The sequence below is a fragment of the Ovis aries genome, chromosome X (genome assembly GCF_016772045.2).
Source record: "Ovis aries strain OAR_USU_Benz2616 breed Rambouillet chromosome X, ARS-UI_Ramb_v3.0, whole genome shotgun sequence".
Taxonomy (NCBI): domain Eukaryota; kingdom Metazoa; phylum Chordata; class Mammalia; order Artiodactyla; family Bovidae; genus Ovis; species Ovis aries.
The window spans coordinates 58271027-58288424 of record NC_056080.1 but is presented as its reverse complement, the minus strand read 5'-3'; the positions used below and the strand labels follow the sequence as shown (position 1 = coordinate 58288424).

Below are 17398 nucleotides of genomic sequence, written 5' to 3'. Positions count from 1 at the left end.
CTCTGACTTGCAGACTCCGAGGCTTTCCTTTGGATTTACCAAGCAGACAGGCGTAGTCAGGCCTCTCTTGCGACAGTTTTTGCACGTGTGTGTGTGTGTGTCTCAGGCTCTGGTATATTGGCCAGGAATGGATTTTTATTTCCCCTGGTGACTCCCCCCACCCCCGCCCCCAATTGCTGGCGCCCGCAGGATATCTGACCATATCCCGTTCACATTAGCTCACAAAAGCTGCCTCGTCTGCTTCCTCTAATGCAGACAGAACCTCTGGGCTGGGCTTCCCCAACTCTGCCCGGTCCCCTCCCCGTGAGAGATGGAACCTTGGATGGGCAATTAACATCTTTGGCTGTGACTGCAGAAGGATCTTTGTGAAAAGATATCCGCCCCCCCCCCATTTTTTTTTTTTTTTTGGTTCTTTCTGTGTAAAGCATATATCCAAAGCTATCCTAAGATGCCAAAATGGGGCTTACATGATCTCAAAATGTGTTCAGTGTCTGGGTCAGCCTATGGCCTGTTCGTTGGGCTGAGGGAAGTTTGTTCTGCATGATGCTGACCTCAGGAGTCTAGTGAGTGGAATAGGAATGTGATTCCCCAAACTTTGTATGAGTTGGAAGGGTGCAGTCCAGAGGAGGAAAAGCATCGTGGGCTGGGCGGAAGTGACTTAAGTTTCCATTCATTAGTTTACAGTGTAATTTAGTATTCCTCTGGGATGAAGCTCTGAGGACAAAGTTGAAGATGTTAATGAAGATGGATTTTTTTGCTGTTAATAGAGCCAGGGTTGCAGAGTGATTTTGGAAGCTGATTTTTCTTCCAGTGATCAAGTGGTTTTCTTAGTTTCTGTAATTGCTTAGGAAGTCTGTGTTCTTTCCTAAGAAGAGTGAAGGTAAAAGGCACTGGGTGACTTGGAACTTGTCACTTTTTAACAAAAACATCCTTTCATCTGCTAATCCTGTGTTTACAGATGTAAGTAACACAATGGTTCCCAACCCTCCTTTATGGGTCTGAGGGGCCATCTCTTGAGGACAAATTAACTGCAGTGTTTTATGGCTTTAAGAGCTGACAGTCTCCCAGAAATTTTTACTGTTTTTTTTTTTTTTTCATTTTTACTAACATTTGGCACTGACTGGGGTGAGGTAAGAAAGTGAACTGAGAGTAGGACTCGAGGCCACAAGTCTTCATCCTCTAGGAGGTTAGACTCTGTGTGGGTGGCAGTGACTATGGGGCCAGACATTGGTGCTGGAGTTTGGAACAGCCAATTGAGGTTTCCTTTGCAAGCTTGCAGGGGCATCTGGGAACAAGCTTTAAGCTCTTTCATTCTCTGGTGATTGAACTCTTCCTCCGGCCTTTCTGCTGGAATTATCGGGCAAGCACCATGTCACCACCAATCAGTGGATTTATTAAAATGCTTATATTCCTGGTTCCTGGAAGGATAATGTTATTGGCCAACTGATGAGTTTCCAAAAGTCGGTCACATTGCACTCTAGGGATGGGAAGGGGATGGATCCTTAGGTACCAATGCATTGAGTTAGGCATAGTGGCTATATCATTGTTATGACTGCCAATGAAAATAATAAATAATCTATAATAGGAATAGAAGAAGTTTTATTTGAGCCAAACTGAGGACTATAGCCCAGAAGACAGGAAGACGGATGACTCTGGAGAACTTCTCCAGAGAAACATGGTTTTCAGCTCAGTTTTATATTTTTTCAGAACAAAGAACACTAAGCAAGTCAGGAATCCATTCTGTCCAGGTTTCAAAAAAAAATCAGCACCTACACAGTCAGTATGGCCTCAGCCCCTGGGAAGTGAGTCATCATGGAAGGAGCACCAGCATTGGTATCCCAGGAAGGGAGACATTTAATTTTTATTTTTAACATGGACAATATTTTACTTCTGTGCCCTTTTCATTAATAGGGTAGATGAACAGTGTATGTTTGATAGGCCACAAACAGGCTGTTTTAGTTAGCATCACATTTGAGTTAAATCATGTATAAACCAGAAGGACTTCCCCATACCGCCATATGTGAGCATTTCTTTTATCACAGCATATTATCGGTTTTATAGATGAGAAATCAAAGACTCAGAGAAATCAAATAACTTGCCCAAAGTTACACCTGGGCTACTGAAGGTCAGGCAGCAGTGGTGTTAGACCCCAGAGCTCAGAATCTCTCCGCTATAACACACCCTCATCTGCCCCCCACCCCTTACTATCTCCTGGCACACCTTTGGCACCACCACAGCCAGGTTTAGTGGCTAGTCTAGGGTGAGAACCACATTTAGCTTTATTACTAATACTGAAAAACCCAATAAAATATCCCTGAGCACTGCCAACAGCAGCTACACAGGAAAGCCTGTGACTCTAGCTTGGGCCATCTTCCCCATGGCTGTCCTTCACCTGAGACCCTGCAGCATGCCCCCGGCTCAGCAGTGAATTAACCTGAGTGGCTTCTGGATGCTCCAGACCTGACAGCCAGGATTTGGCAGGGTGGGGGATCAGTGCACTTTTTTTCAGGTCTGGGTGGGAATTGTAGCAACAAACCAAGTCACCAAGGAGCCAGGCCTATTCCGTCTTTTCCATCTTCTTGGCTTTTCTTCATCAAATTGTCTTCCCATTGTCACAAGATGGTAGCCTCAGCAAGAAGCATCACTTTCTCACCCAACTGTGCAGGGTTGTGAAAATGCAGAAAAGAAGGAAGCTGGTTAGTAAGGGGTGCAGTTTTCCCTCATATGTCTCTCTTGCCTTCAATCTGGTTATAAAACCTTCCCCAGAAACCCCTACCCCAGCTGACTTCCTTCCATGTCTCACTGGCTAGAACTGGGTCAGGTGGTCTGACCTAACCCAGTAATTGGTGAAAGGGAAAGGCGTTCTCCTGACTGGCTTAGACCAGTGGGTTCTCAGCCCTAGCTGAGCATTACCTTCACCTGAGGAGTTTTTTCTTTTCTTTTTTTAATGTCACTATTAAAAGAGCTCAATCCACAGAGATTCTGATACAATTGGTTTGGGGTGGGATCCAGTTATTGGGATGTTTTAAAAGCTCCCCAGGGGATTGTACAGTGCAGCCAAAGTTGAGAGTCACCAACTTGGACCAGTCTTGCTTCATGCCCTGGGCTGAGCTGTTGCCACTGGATCAAGATCAGGATGGGGACTAAAAGGGTGTTGATGAGCAGTGAACTGTCTGCCACAATCATTCATGTGGAAGAGCTTGGAGCTGTGAAATACCACACAGCTATACAGTGTTAATATGGAAATAGGGAAAACAGCTTAATCATGGCTCTATATAGCACCCTCTCACATTCCTTCAGTGCTTCCCCAGTGGTGCTAGTAGAAAAGAACTTGCCTGCCAATGAAAGAGATGAAAGAGACGTGGGTTCACTCCCTGGGTTGGGAAGATCCCCTGGAGAAGGTCATGGAAACCCACTCCAGTATTCTTGCCTGGAGAATCCCATGGAGAGAGGAGCCTGGCGGACTAGTCCATGGGGTTGCAAAGAGTCAGACACGACTGAGTGACTTAGGACACACACAGGCTCACTTCATAGAAGTAATCACTATGTTTCTTGTGATGTGTGTCTAGGAATGTTTTATGCAAATTCAAACAGAAATATAAAGCCCTTTTGTACTTAAATCTTTTTAACTCCTTTAAATTTTTAAATTGAGATATGATATAACTTTATATTATTTTCAGGTGTACAACATAATGGTTCAGTATTTATATGTATTGCAAAAGATCTCCACAATTAGTCTAGTTAATATTCATCACCGCACATAGTTATATAGTTTTTTTCTTATGATGAGAACTTTTAAGATCCAATTTCTTAATAACTTTAAAGTATACGGGAATTCCTTAATGGTCCAGTGGTTAGGACTCAGCATTTTCACTGCTGAGGTCCCAGGTTCAATGCCTGGGTGGGTAACTAATATCCCACAAGCCGTGTGACATGGTCATTGTGTGTGTGTGTGTGTGTGTGTGTGTACACACACAATATGGTATTATTAACTTTAGTCACCATGCTGTACATTACATCTCCATGACTTATTTATTTTATAACTGGAAGTTTATACCTTTTGACCCCCTTCACCTGTTTCAACCTTTGCCCCCTGCACCCTCTGCTTCTGGCAACCACTAGTCTGTTCTTTGCATCTATGAGTTCATGGGTTTTAGGAGGGGAGTAGAGGGCTTGATTTCACATATAACTGAGATTATACGGTATTTGTCTTTCTCTTTCTGACTTACTTAACACAATGCCTTCCAGGTTGTCACAAATGGCAGTCTCATTCTTTTTTTATGACTGAATAGTAATTCCTTGCATACTATATTTGCTTTATCCATTTATCCGTGGATGAACACATAGGTATTTCCATATCTTGGATGTTGTAAATAATGCTGCAGTGAACATGGGAGTACAGATATCTTTTTGAGTCACTGTTTTCATATCCTTTGGGTAAATACCCAAGATTGGAATTGCTGGATCATATGGTAGTTCTATGTTTAACTTTTTAAGGAGCCCCTATCCCATTTTCCATAGTGGCTTCACCAATTTACATGCCCACCATTCTTGGGTGACCAGGAGAGATGCTTTGCTATACTGGATTTCTGCTGTCATCTGTCTAAAGTCCACAAACATGATGGCAAAGATGAGGTTATCAAAAACATGCCTTTGAAGAAGACAGTGGAGAGAATTTGAATTCACAAGTTTCAGATTCTAAATAACAAGGTAATCACTGCCTTGGGCAAGTACTTGAAACTGAGCAATGCGGAGAATGTGGCCTTTGAGTATGTTCACCTCTCTCAGTCACCCACCCATCAGTCCCTGGTCATCATTTAAAAGCATGTATATCACCTGTTTTGAAGAATCCATTACCAACTACATTTATTAAATATAAGGGAATGTTTTTCTTTCTATAAATTGTTTAGTAAGATTTTTAGGGACTATTTTCAGTATTCCTGTACCAGTTAAAGTGGGATGCTTTTGAATCTAAAAACTTAAGTTTATAAAGTTGACTTTCCTAGATTAAAATTGTGTATGCTTTTGATAATTGGAAATTCTGAGAATATTCAGAAAACTAAATCATGGCATCTGGGCCCATCACTTCATGGCAAATAGATGAGGAAATAATGGAAACAGTGACAGACTATTTTAGAGGGCTCCAAAATCACTGCAGATGGTGACTGTGGCCATGAAATTAAAAGACACTTGCTCCTTGGAAGAAAAGTTATGACCAACCTAGATGGCATATTAAAAAACAGAGCCATTACTTTGCCAATGAAAGTTCGTCTAGTCAAAGCTATGGTTTTCCCAGTAGTCATGTATGGATGTGAGAGTTGGACTATAAAGAAAGCTGAGCACCAAAGAATTGATGCTTTTGAACTGTGGTGTTGGAGAAAACTCTTGAGAGTCCCTTGGTCTGCAAGGAGATCCAACCAGTCAATCCTAAAGGAAATCAGTCCTGAATATTCATTAGAAGGATTGATGTTGAAGCTGAAACTCCAATACTTTGGCCACCTGCTGCAAAGAACTGACTCATTTGAAAAGACCCTGATGCTTGCAAAGATTAAAGACAGGAGGAGAAAGAGATGACAGAGGATGAACACCAACTCAATGGACATGAGTTTGAGTAAACTCTGGGAGTTGGTGATGGACAGGGAGGCCTGGTGTGCTGCAGTCCATGGGGTCTCAAAGAGTCAGACATGACTGAGCAACTGAACTGAACTGTGAATATTGGCTGCTAATTGTTGCCTTCACATTCTTACAGAATTATTTTCCATTTTACTCTGGAATATTCCAACAGCTAGCTGTGTCATAAGATACTGGTGAAATCATCCATTTATCCTTTGGCAAAGGATCAGTAATGTTTAGAGAAAGATTTGTGGACTTAAACAAGAAACTTTATGCCAGTGAATTGATTTAGAATCCTTTACCAATTAGCATTAAACTTAATGATTAAGTGTTTAGCTTTTGTTTATGGATTTTTCTGATGGTGTTTTGTGAATAACCTTAGCTAAGTAATTCTTCCCTCTCCTTTTGTGTGTCAGTGTTTCAGAAAATAGTGAATTTGATTCCTCTGCCATCCCTAAATCCAGTTGTGACAAAATCTAATCCGTGGGGTGTGATTTAAAGGTTACAGAAATAAAACTGCTGCTGCTGCTGCTAAGTCGCTTCAGTCGTGTCCGACTCTGTGCGACCCCATAGACGGCAGCCCACCAGGCTCCTCTGTCCCTGGGATTCTCCAGGCAAGAACACTGGAGTGGGTTGCCATTTCCTGCTCCAATGCATGAAAGTGAGAAGTGAAAGTGAAGTCACTCAGTCGGGTCCGACTCTTAGCGACCCCATAGACTGCAGCCCACCAGGCTTCTCCATCCATGGGATTTTCCAGGCAAGAGTACTGGAGTGGGTTGCCATTGCCTTCTCCCGAAATAAAACTAATGAAACCTAGAAAGTAAAAAAGTCCCCATCTTCTTTTTAATGACTATCTAGTATTTCATTGTAAGAATGTATTGTAACATATTTAACTAGTTCCTAGTCCCAATGTTTCATTGCTACATTTTTAATTGGATTTTTAAATTTAATTACATTTTAATGTACATGTAAGTACATCCTGCAGATGGTGACTGCAGCCATGAAATTAAAAGACGCTTACTCCTTGGAAGAAAAGTTATGACCAACCTAGATAGTATATTCAAAAGCAGAGACATTACTTTGCCGACTAAGGTCCATCTAGTCAAGGCTATGGTTTTTCCTGTGGTCGTGTATGGATGTGAGAGTTGGACTGTGAAGAAGGCTGAGCGCCGAAGAATTGATGTGTTTGAACTGTGGTGTTAGAGAAGACTCTTGAGAGTCCCTTGGACTGCAAGGAGATCCAACCAGTCCATTCTGAAGGAGATCAGCCCTGGGATTTCTTTGGAAGGAATGATGCTAAAGCTGAAGCTCCAGTACTTCGGCCACCTCATGGGAAGAGTTGACTCATTGGAAAAGACTGTGATGCTGGGAGAGATTGGGGGCAGGAGGAGAAGGGGACAACCGAGGATGAGATGGCTGGATGGCATCACTGACTTGATGGACGTAAGTCTGAGTGAACTCCGGGAGATGGTGATGGACAGGGAGGCCTGGCGTGCTGCGATTCATGGGGTCGCAAAGAGTCGGACACGACTGAGCGACTGAACTGAACTGAACTGAACTGAAGTATATCCCTAAGAAAACTTTCTACAGTATAGAAGAATGAGTATATAGGATATATATATATATATATATATATATATATATATATATATGGATTTCCTTGGTGGCTCAGACAGTAAAGCATCTGCCTACAATGTGGGAGACTGGGGTTCAATCCCTGGATCAGAAGATCCTCTGGAGAAGGAAATGGCAACCCACTCCAATATCTTGTATGGAAAATCCCATGGACAGAGGAACATGGTAGGCTACTGTACATGGGGTCGAAAAGAGTCAGACACAACTGAACAACTTCACTTCACTACATATATATATATATATACCTATAGGGTATATAGGCTTCTTTACATTTTGTGCTCTGCAACAAGAGAAGCTACTGCAATGAAAGTTGCACCAACTTCCACCCCCACCAGCTGTTTCTTGGAGTGTCTGTTTCTTAGACTTTCAGCAACAATTTTCAGCAATTTTTCTAATTTTTTTCAATGTGGCTAGTATGATGGATGGAAAATCCTTTTCCCAACACCAGGGCCCTCTCTGACCCTACAGTTTATCTCAGACAGTGAATAATTGCTGCAAACCTCAGGTTGTGGTAACCAGATGCCAAGATGAAATTCACTTCTTAGTCCTTCTTCAATGCACCTGTATTTTCAAAGTGTCATTTCTGTGATTCTTTTGAAAGACTGGACATATTTTGAAATCTAAATGATCATCCTGGGCTACCCTGATGGTCCAGTGGTTAAGAATTCACCTTGCAATGCAGGGGATACGGGTCGATCCCTGGTCCAGGAAGATCCCACATGCCATGGAGCAACTAAGCCTATGCACCACAGCTACAGAGCCTACATTCTGGAACCCACAGGCCACAACTACCGGGCCCACGTGCTACAAGTACAAAGCCCCTATGCCCTAAACCCTGTTCTCTGCAACAAGAGAAGCCACTGCAATGAGAGGCCCATGCACCGCAACTAGAGAGTAGCCCCTGCTTGCCTCAACTAGAGAAAGCCTGTGTTCACTCACAAAGACCCAGCACTGCCAAAGATAAATAAATAAATATATATATTTAAATGTCATCCCTTTATTAAACCACACTTACACAGGCTGTCAGGTTGTAGCAAGCTTCTTATTAAGCTGACCTTCCATTACTGCTACAGGGGATTGTACTCAGTGACTTGAACTTCAGCTATTTCAGGAGACTATCACTGGGGAACTGAGGCTGCTTTTTTTTTTTTTTACTTTTTTTTTTTTTTTTTGCTTTTAAATAAGATTGAACTCTATACATTTTCACTGTATTCCTGAGAGCCTTCTTTATTGTGCGGGGCAGGGTTGGCAGGCAGAAGTGCCTATTGACATTGTTGAGGCAGGATTCAGAGGGGTTTTTCAAAGAGGCTTTTTTTAGTCTGGGCAGGGATTTGTTTCCCATGAATACAAATGGAATATAAATAGTTGCTGCTGCTGCTAAGTCGCTTCAGTCATGTCCGACTCTGTGCGACCCCATAGATGGCAGCCCACCAGGCTCCCCCGTCCCTGGAATTCTCCAGGCAAGAATACTGGAGTGGGTTGCCATTTCTTTCTCCAGTGCAGGAAAGTGAAAAGTGAAAGTGAATTTGCTCAGTAGGGTCCGACTCTTCACGACCCCATGGACTAGCCTACCAGGCTCCTCTGTCCATAGGATTTCCCAGGCAAGAGTACTGGAGTGGGTTGCCATTGCCTTCTCCAGTAAATAGTTGGGGGTGATGTTTTTAAAAAACATTTATAAGCAGCTGGCTTAAAATTCCTCAGTACTTCTTTTCTCAGCTCTCAGCATAAGCAGCACAGGAAATACTGAAACTAAAAAAAGGCAAATGGGGCTTCATTTTATGTGCCCAGTCAAAAAGGGTGATTAATGAATGAACTTCTGTCTCCATGGGTCTTCTGGCCCCTCATCCTCTCGCTTCATAGTGGAATCCAAGGAAATTGCTCTACTGAAAGAACTAGGGACTTCCCTGGGGTCCAGTGGTTAAGACTTCATGCTATCAATGCTAGGGGCACGAGTTCGATTCCTGATTGGGGAATTAAGAGCCCGCACGCCACCATGGTATGCCCCCCTCCCCCCAGAAAAGTTTCTGCTCAGGTGCAATATTTAAAAAAAAAAAAAACAGTAGGAAATAAGAAAAAGTGCTGGCCCAAGTTCAAAAGCACAGGGAAGTGGAGAACTATTGGAGAACTGAACAGGAAGCAGTTTCAGTTGGAGAAAAGTTACCAAGCTCAGTGATGTCTTCATGGGAACAGGAAGCCTTCAGCTCTGCTCCAGCCCACAGGCACCAAGCCAGCAGCATCTGGCCTTCTGCACATGAGAGGCCGTCATGCTGGATGCTGAAAAGATGTCAGAACAGCAGCTGATAGTGAATGTTTTGAAATTCGGGGGTTAAGAGGCAGTGGAAGACGACCACCCTATTTGACTTCAGTGATGACCAGAGCGAGCAGATTCCCCTCTCCTGGAATGCATGCAGCAGGGTGCTTGGCTGTAGAGTCACATTCCAAAGATAGCCACTGAGGTAGACTTTTTTTGCCATGTGCCATGGGGGATCTTAGTTCCCTGACCAGGGATCAAACCTGTGCCCTCTGCAGTGGAAGTGCAGAGTCCTAACCACTGGACCACCTGAGAAGTCCATGTGCTAAGTTGCTTCATTGTGCCTGACTCTTTGGGACCACATGGACTGTATCCTGCCAGGCTTCTCTGTCCATGGGATTCTCTAGGCAAGAATACTGAAGTGGGTCACAATGCCTTCCTCCAGGGATCTTCCTGACCCAGGGATCAATCCCACATCTCTTATGTCTCCTGCTTTGGCAGGTGGGTTCTTACCACTAGTGCCACCTGGGAAGTCCTGGGAAGTCTGTAGACTTATTTTTTACTCGTGTAATGAAAGCCCTTTCTGTTAAAATGTTAACCTTCAGGCAGCAGCATTAGAAGGAGACCTGGAAGGCGCAGGAGTGTTGTGAGGACACAGAGAGATCTCTGGGCCCTGATAGCAAGAAGCCCCAAATCTGGCCTGAAATCCAAATGCATAGAGGGCTGGCTTGGATAGATTAATATTGCATGATTAAGATGGTTTGGTCTTGGTAACCAGCAGGCTGGAAGCAGAGAAACCAGCTTAACTGAAAGGCTGAAATAGAGCATTACAAAAGCATTTGTAAAGTATGGGGAGCAGGTGGAGGCTGGAGACTGAGTTCTTCTGTAAAGATGATGGACTGGGAAAAGTTATTAGCAGCCTCCTGCAAACTAGGCTGAAGCAGTCCTGACATACATACAGCTCAGGTGAACATCAAGGAAAAATGTCTCAAGGCTTTGAAGGTCACTTTGCCCATGACTGAGACCAGACATTACCAAAAAGGACTCATTACTGCCTTTGAGAGGTTATGGGAACAGCAAGCCAAAAACACTAACATCAAGATAATGTTTAAAAATAGGACTTCCTTTCAAACAGCCTAGAGCTGGTTTATGTTAAATATACAGATTTTAGAAGCAATAAAATAGATGCTCTCCCTTCCTCTAATAAAGGATTATCACTAGCAGGGATGCAAGAAGGGAAAACAATAACAAAGTTAAACTTTGTTGCCTTTTTGTCCATTCCCCTCCCCCACCCCATCCCCCAAGCTAGGGATTGCCAAGGGGACCATTTTGAAAAAAAGGAGATGGTTGGCTAAAAATAAACACGCAGAGCCCTCCCAAAGAACAGCAAAACTCCCAGCATTATTAAATGCCTTTTACATTTGTTTTTATTTCTCCACAGTCAAAGGGGAAGATAAATTATTTTGAGCTCAGGAAAAATCCATCTCCTGCTCCTAAGTATGGCAATCTCTGGCAAGCCTGTGGGCCCAGGAGAGGAGAATGTCCTTCGGGAGTGAACCTGCACTTGGTCATGGTGCCATTTTATTCCCACTAGACTGTAGGCAGTTCTAGGAAAGGGTGGTGCCTTGATCTCTCAGAAGGGAGATAGAACCAGAAGTGATGGGCTAGACTTGGGCTGACCCAAAGACTCTGTACCGACTAGCTATTCTAACATGTGAATCCTGAAGCTGATGGTGGGGGCAGCCCTAGTGCCCCCCACTCCATTGACTTATAGCCTTGTAGCAGCTAAAGGGCTGCCTGAATGACAGGTCCAAGCTCTGGGTACTTCCTAGCCCCTGCCACCCCCACTTGGTAGATGGCAAACATCTGCAAGTGGGCAGTCAAATAGATAGTATAAAATACTGACTCCTGTTCCTTTATTTGAGTTAGGGATGACTTGACTCACAAAAGCAATTATGTATGCTAATTAAAATTGTGCCTCAGAGCAGCTCAAAAGAAAGGAAAATCCCAAGTCAACGAGGTAAATTCATCTCTTTCCAAGTTTTATTAATGCTGGTTTGGAGTACATTCCTTTTTTTCTGAAGTGAGCTAAAAAAATTTGGGAAATTTTTAGCTGGTGGTGGATATGATAAAAGTGGAAATAAAAGATAAAATTAAAATAAATAAAAGATAAAATTATTTTATTCTCATAATGGCCATTTCATTTCTGCACTGGCTGACTCTGGGGTTTGGCTAATGAATCACATGGAATGAGGTTTTACTCTGAATTCTGGAGTAGAGAAGTGAGTCCTCTTCTCCCACTGGGAGTAGGGAGGGGTAGGGGTGTGGCTCAGCTTTGGACATGGGCTGGTGGCTTCTCCTCTTGTTTCTCCCTTTACTCCCCAGGCAAGAGTTTTGTTTGTTCATGGCTTTTTTTTTTTTTTTTAAGTCTCTGTTTTTACCTGAAGGGAAAGTTGTATTAAGTAGGACTGAATTATTGACTAATGCAGATAGACTAGTGTCCCCTGCCACTGCCAATTAATTTTTCAGATTAAAAGTTTGGAAATGATTTATAGCATGTATACTGCTTAAAGTACTTTTCTAGGCTATTTAAGGGCGGGCGGGTGGGGGGGGCTGCTGTTATATTAGCAAACTCAATGTTTCCTATTCCATTTTGCTTCACAATCACAGGGAGAGAATGCTTGCACTTTGACATTGCTGGTATTTCAAGCATTATTTTAACATTATCCCTAGGCAGCTCCCTCTAAAAAAAAAAAAAAAAAGACAACTTAATGGCTGTATTGTCACAAACATTGTCAGTCATTTCCCTTTTCCTTGGCACTGCATCTCACTGATTTGAGGTGAAAACAGGAAGGTGAAGAAAGCTTAACCCAGGTTAACAGATAAGCTTAGATGGTAACATCACCCACAGGCTGTGGTTCCAGAATAGGATATCGGAAGATGACCCCCCCACCCCACCCCGCCCAAGAACCTGTCGCCCTTGAAAAGGAGGCTGAAGGCCTATCCTCGGCCCATTTGTTCTGCAGCAGGTCTGGGAGGAAGGCTGTTACAATAGGCTGGAAAATAATACCCCCGTGATAACAGGATGGGTTGAATACCCGGAAACCTCAGCTCCCTCAGCCCGAGTGCCAAGTCCCGGCACTGACGTCTTTAGCATCTGTGAAGTGGCTTCTGGTGGGGAACATGGGGCAACTAACTGGCACAAGTATGTAGGCAGGGACAAGCGAAACCAAGAAAAACTGGAAGGAAAGAAGGGCGAAGAGAAATCTACTAGTGCAATGCAAGGAAGGGAGGGAGGTGCCCATGCAGGTTGGCAGAGCCACTGGTGACACCTAGGGCTACCTAACGTGAAATGGGCCAAGAAGGCCAGAGAGAGGCAAATTCATTTGGCCGAATCTTCTGTTGTCAACCTTGAAAGCCGGCAGGAAATTATTTCTTCCTCCTCCCCATCCCAGCTTTGAAGATTGAAAAAAGTATGATTAAAATGCTGAGTGTTTTTCTGAGTTGTTCCACCGAGGGAGCCTCAGCCAAGCCAACTGCAAGCAATTGCAGCCTGGAATGAAAATTTCCCTTTAATGGCAGTGAGGCTGTTAGTAGGTCAACCAGCTGTATTTAGGGCCTGGCTGGTCACTTAAATACTCAAGGGAACTGTAGCAAAGGAGATAAAATACACCCAACTCATGGGAGTATGACTTTCTATCTTTAAGTGAACAGTCTGTTTTTTAAAAGTGCAAGTGAATTTGTGAATTAGTTTGAGTATTAAGGAATGACAACACTTCAGTGCCACATATTAAAAGAACCTTTTGTAGATGCATCACAAAACAATATGTAGAAGTCTCTGTAATTCTGGAAATTAATTTCACTAAGATAGTTTTTTAAAATTATCTATTCTTTCTTACCGTACGTCTTTAAATAGTTTTGACTTCGGAGTGACCAGAAGGGTCTACACCATTTCAGGTGGTTCAGGCAGTAGCAAACATTCTCCCCAGATGCTGAGCAAGTAGAAATCATTTTAATCAAGAAATATAGTACCTTAAAATTTAATTCTACATGGTTAAACATCTAGCAGTTGGGAAAAACGGCAAAGCTATATTCTTGGTAACTGTAAACTGGCTGATAACCTGAGAGTTCCATTTTAAACTGTGCACAAGAATGTGAATACTTCATCACTCTAAATAAATCAGTCCCCATAGTATTAAGAAGAGTGGGGTCTGGAGTTAAATTCTTAATCCTATATCTAAAGAATTTAAGAATTTGGGGGAACATCACACTAATAATTCATGGACATGTTTATGTTTTAAACACATCCAAAAATTAATGAAAAATGGTAGGAAATTAACTGAGAGTTTTTACAGGATCTACTTGGAGGTGAAGTCAGATCTGCAAGGTATTTGAATCACCCTGCTCTGATGCAGTGACATTCAGAAATTGAGACCAAACCCAGAAGATGGGAATCCATTTCCAATGTGAAGGGGTTGCTGCTGTGCCCCGCCTGGCTTAGCAGGACTTCAGAACTGTTCTTCAAATACCCCAGAAGCAGTAATAGATCTTTGAGGGCACCTATCTCTTCTCCATGGGCTTCCTAGGTAGCGCAGTGGTAAAGAATCTGCCTGCCAATGCAGGAGATGCAGGAAATGTGGGTTCGATCCCTGAGTCAGGAAGATCCCCTGGAGTAGGAAATGGCAACCCACTCTAGTATTCTTTCCTGGAGAATCCCATGGGCATAGGAGCCTGCTGGGCTACGGAGTTGCAGAATCAGACACAACTGAGCACACACACACACGTCTCTCTCTCCTCCCACCTTGTAATGCTGGGTGATGTTATAAAAAATCTGAACTTATGAAAACCAGCTTTTCAGGCAGATTTTTTTAAAAATATTTAAAGAAGGTTTTTAATAAAAGGATTTAAAGACTACTTAACGGGTCTGGAGGTTGGACTGATAGCATCTCCATAAATGTCTGTCGAGACATGGGATCTGATCAGGCAACATTTAGCACTTGGTTGGTTATAGACATCCAGCCACCCCGAGTTACTGCCAGGTTGTTCTCAGATCTTTAAAATGACCCCAATGGAGAGCTAAACTCATTGCATAAAGAGTGATTGAGGAAAGCTTTTTATTTTGAAATAAGTATAGATTCATGGAAAGTTGCAAAAATAGTACAGAGATCCAGTGTACCCTTCACCCAGCTTTTCCCAAAGGTAATGTCTTACACATCTTAGATGTTGATCAATATCAACACTAGGAGATTGACATTGGTACAATCTACAGGCCTTAGTCAGTTTTCAACAGTTTTTACGTTCACTAATTTTATGTGTATTTATGTGTATAGATTTGTCCAATTTTATCACGTATGTGTAAATACTATCACAGTCAAGATACAGAATGGTTCCATCAGCAAAAAGAAACTCTCTTATGCTACCCATTTATAGTCACATACCTCATCTTACTTTCCCTGGCAAACACTAATCTGTTCCCCATCTCTGCAAATGTATTATTTCAAGATTGTTATAATATATAATATTATATGATTATAATATATAATCACATATATTCATGATATATAATATTCATTATATAAACATATATAATATTAAATGATTATAATTATGATTATAATATATTATAATCATATAATTATAATATATATTATAATCATATAATATATAACCTTTTGAGATTGTCTGTTTTCTTTTTTTAATTTAAATTTATTTATTTTAATTGGAGGCTAATTACTTTACAATATTGTATTGGTTTTGCCATACATCAACATGAATCTGCCACGAGTATACACATGTTCCCCATCCTGAACCCCCCTCCCACCTCCCACCCCATATCATCTCTCTGGATCATCCCATTTCACCAGCCCCAAGCATCCTGTATCCTGCATCAAACCTGGACTGGCGATTCGTTTCTTATATGATATTATACATGTTTCAATGCCATTCTCCCAAATCATCCCACCCTCTCCCTCTCCTACAGAGTCCAAAAGACTGTTCAATACATCTGTGTCTCTTTTGCTGTCTCGCATACAGGGTTATCGTTACCATCTTTCTAAATTCCATATATATGCGTTAGTATACTGTATTGGTGTTTTTCTTTCTGATTTACTTCACTGTGTATAATAGGCTCCAGTTTCATCCATCTCATCAGAACTGATTCAAATGTATTCTTTTTAACGGCTAAGTAATACTCCATTGTGTATATGTACCACAGCTTTCTTATCCATTCGTCTGCTGATGGACATCTAGGTTGCTTCCATGTCCTGGCTATTATAAACAGTGCTGTGATGAACATTGGGGTACACATGTCTCTTTCAATTCTGGTTTCCTCGCTGTGTATGCCCAGCAGTGGGATTGCTGGGTCATAAGGCAGTTCTATTTCCAGTTTTTTAAGGAATCTCCACACTGTTCTCCATAGTGGCTGTACTAGTTTGCATTCCCACCAACAGTGTAAGAGGGTTCCCTTTTCTCCACACCCTCTCCAGCATTTATTGCTTGTTGACTTTTGGATTGCAGCCATTCTGACTGGCGTGAGGTGGTACCTCTTTGTGGTTTTGATTTGCATGTCTCTGAGAATGAGTGATGTTGAACATCTTTTCATGTGTTTGTTAGCCATCTGTATATCTTTGGAGAAATGTCTGTTTAGTTCTTTGGGCCATTTTTTGATTGGGTCATTTATTTTTCTAGTATTGAATACAGCCAAATTTTTTACTGCTGAACCACTGATCAATAGTTCATTCCTTTTCATTGCTGAGTAGTGTTCCATAATATGGATGTACCACAATTTGTTTAACCATTAACCCACTTGAAGGACATTTGGATTGTTTCCAGTTTGGGACTATTACAGATAAAGCTGCTATGAATATTTGTGTATAGGTTTTTATGTGGATGTAAAATTTCACTTCTCTGTGATGAATGCCCAAAAGTGCAATTGCTGGATTGTGTGGTATATGTATGTTTAGTTTTATAAGAAACTACCAAAAAGAATATGAAACTACCAAACTGTTTTTCAGGGTGGTTGATGTGAAGAGTTGACTCATTGGAAAAGACTCTGATGCTGGGAGGGATTGGGGGCAGGAGGAGAAGGGGACAACAGAGGATGAGATGGCTGGATGGCATCACTGACTCGATGGACGTGAGTCTGAGTGAACTCTCGGAGTTGGTGATGGACAGGGAGGCCTGATGTGGTGCGATTCATGGGGTCGCAAAGAGTCGGACACGACTGAGCGACTGAATTGAACTGAACTGTACCATTTCACATTCCCATCAAATCTTTGAGAGGGGAAATTTGTTGCAGCCTCATCAGCATTTGGTATTGTCTTGTCACTATGTTGCATTTTAACTGTTCTAATAGGTATGAAGTGGTATGTTGGGGTGGTTTTCATTTCCGTTTTCCTAGTGGCTAGTGATGTTGAACATCTTTTCATGTGCTTATTTGCCATCCATGTCTGCTCTTTGGAAAAATGTTGATTCAGATGTTTTGCCCACGTACTAACTGGATTGTTTTTTACCCTTGAATTTTGAGAGTCATTTGTATATTCTAGATAAAAGGCCTTTGTCAGATATGTGGTTCCAGATATTTTCTCTCAGACTGTTCAGTTCAGTTCAGTTCAGTCGCTCAGTTGTGTCCGACTCTTTGCAACCCCATGAATCGCAGCACGCCAGGCCTCCCTGTCCATCACCATCTCCCAGAGTTCACTCAGACTCACACTGTATCTTTTTTTAAAAAATCTTCTTAACCAGAGAAAGAGCAGAAGTTAAAAATTTTTGATGAGATCCAATTTATCATTTTTTCTTTTGTGGATTGTGCATTTGACATAATGTCTAAGAACTCTTTGCCTAGCCCTGGGGCCCTGAGGATTTCCTCCTGTTGTGTGAGTTTTATATATTTTTTATTTT

The 17398-nt window shown here is 42.1% G+C and overlaps 1 protein-coding gene and 1 non-coding gene across 3 annotated transcripts in view; one reads left to right on the top strand and one right to left on the bottom strand.

The window, feature by feature from the left end:
• Positions 1–17398, top strand: part of CHST7 (carbohydrate sulfotransferase 7) — a 76749-nt gene that overhangs the window by 2227 nt on the left and 57124 nt on the right. The gene's annotated exons all lie outside the window — the stretch shown is intronic.
• TRNAG-UCC (transfer RNA glycine (anticodon UCC)) lies at positions 9742–9814 on the bottom strand. Its single transcript has one exon. It is a non-coding gene; the product is annotated as a tRNA-Gly (tRNA).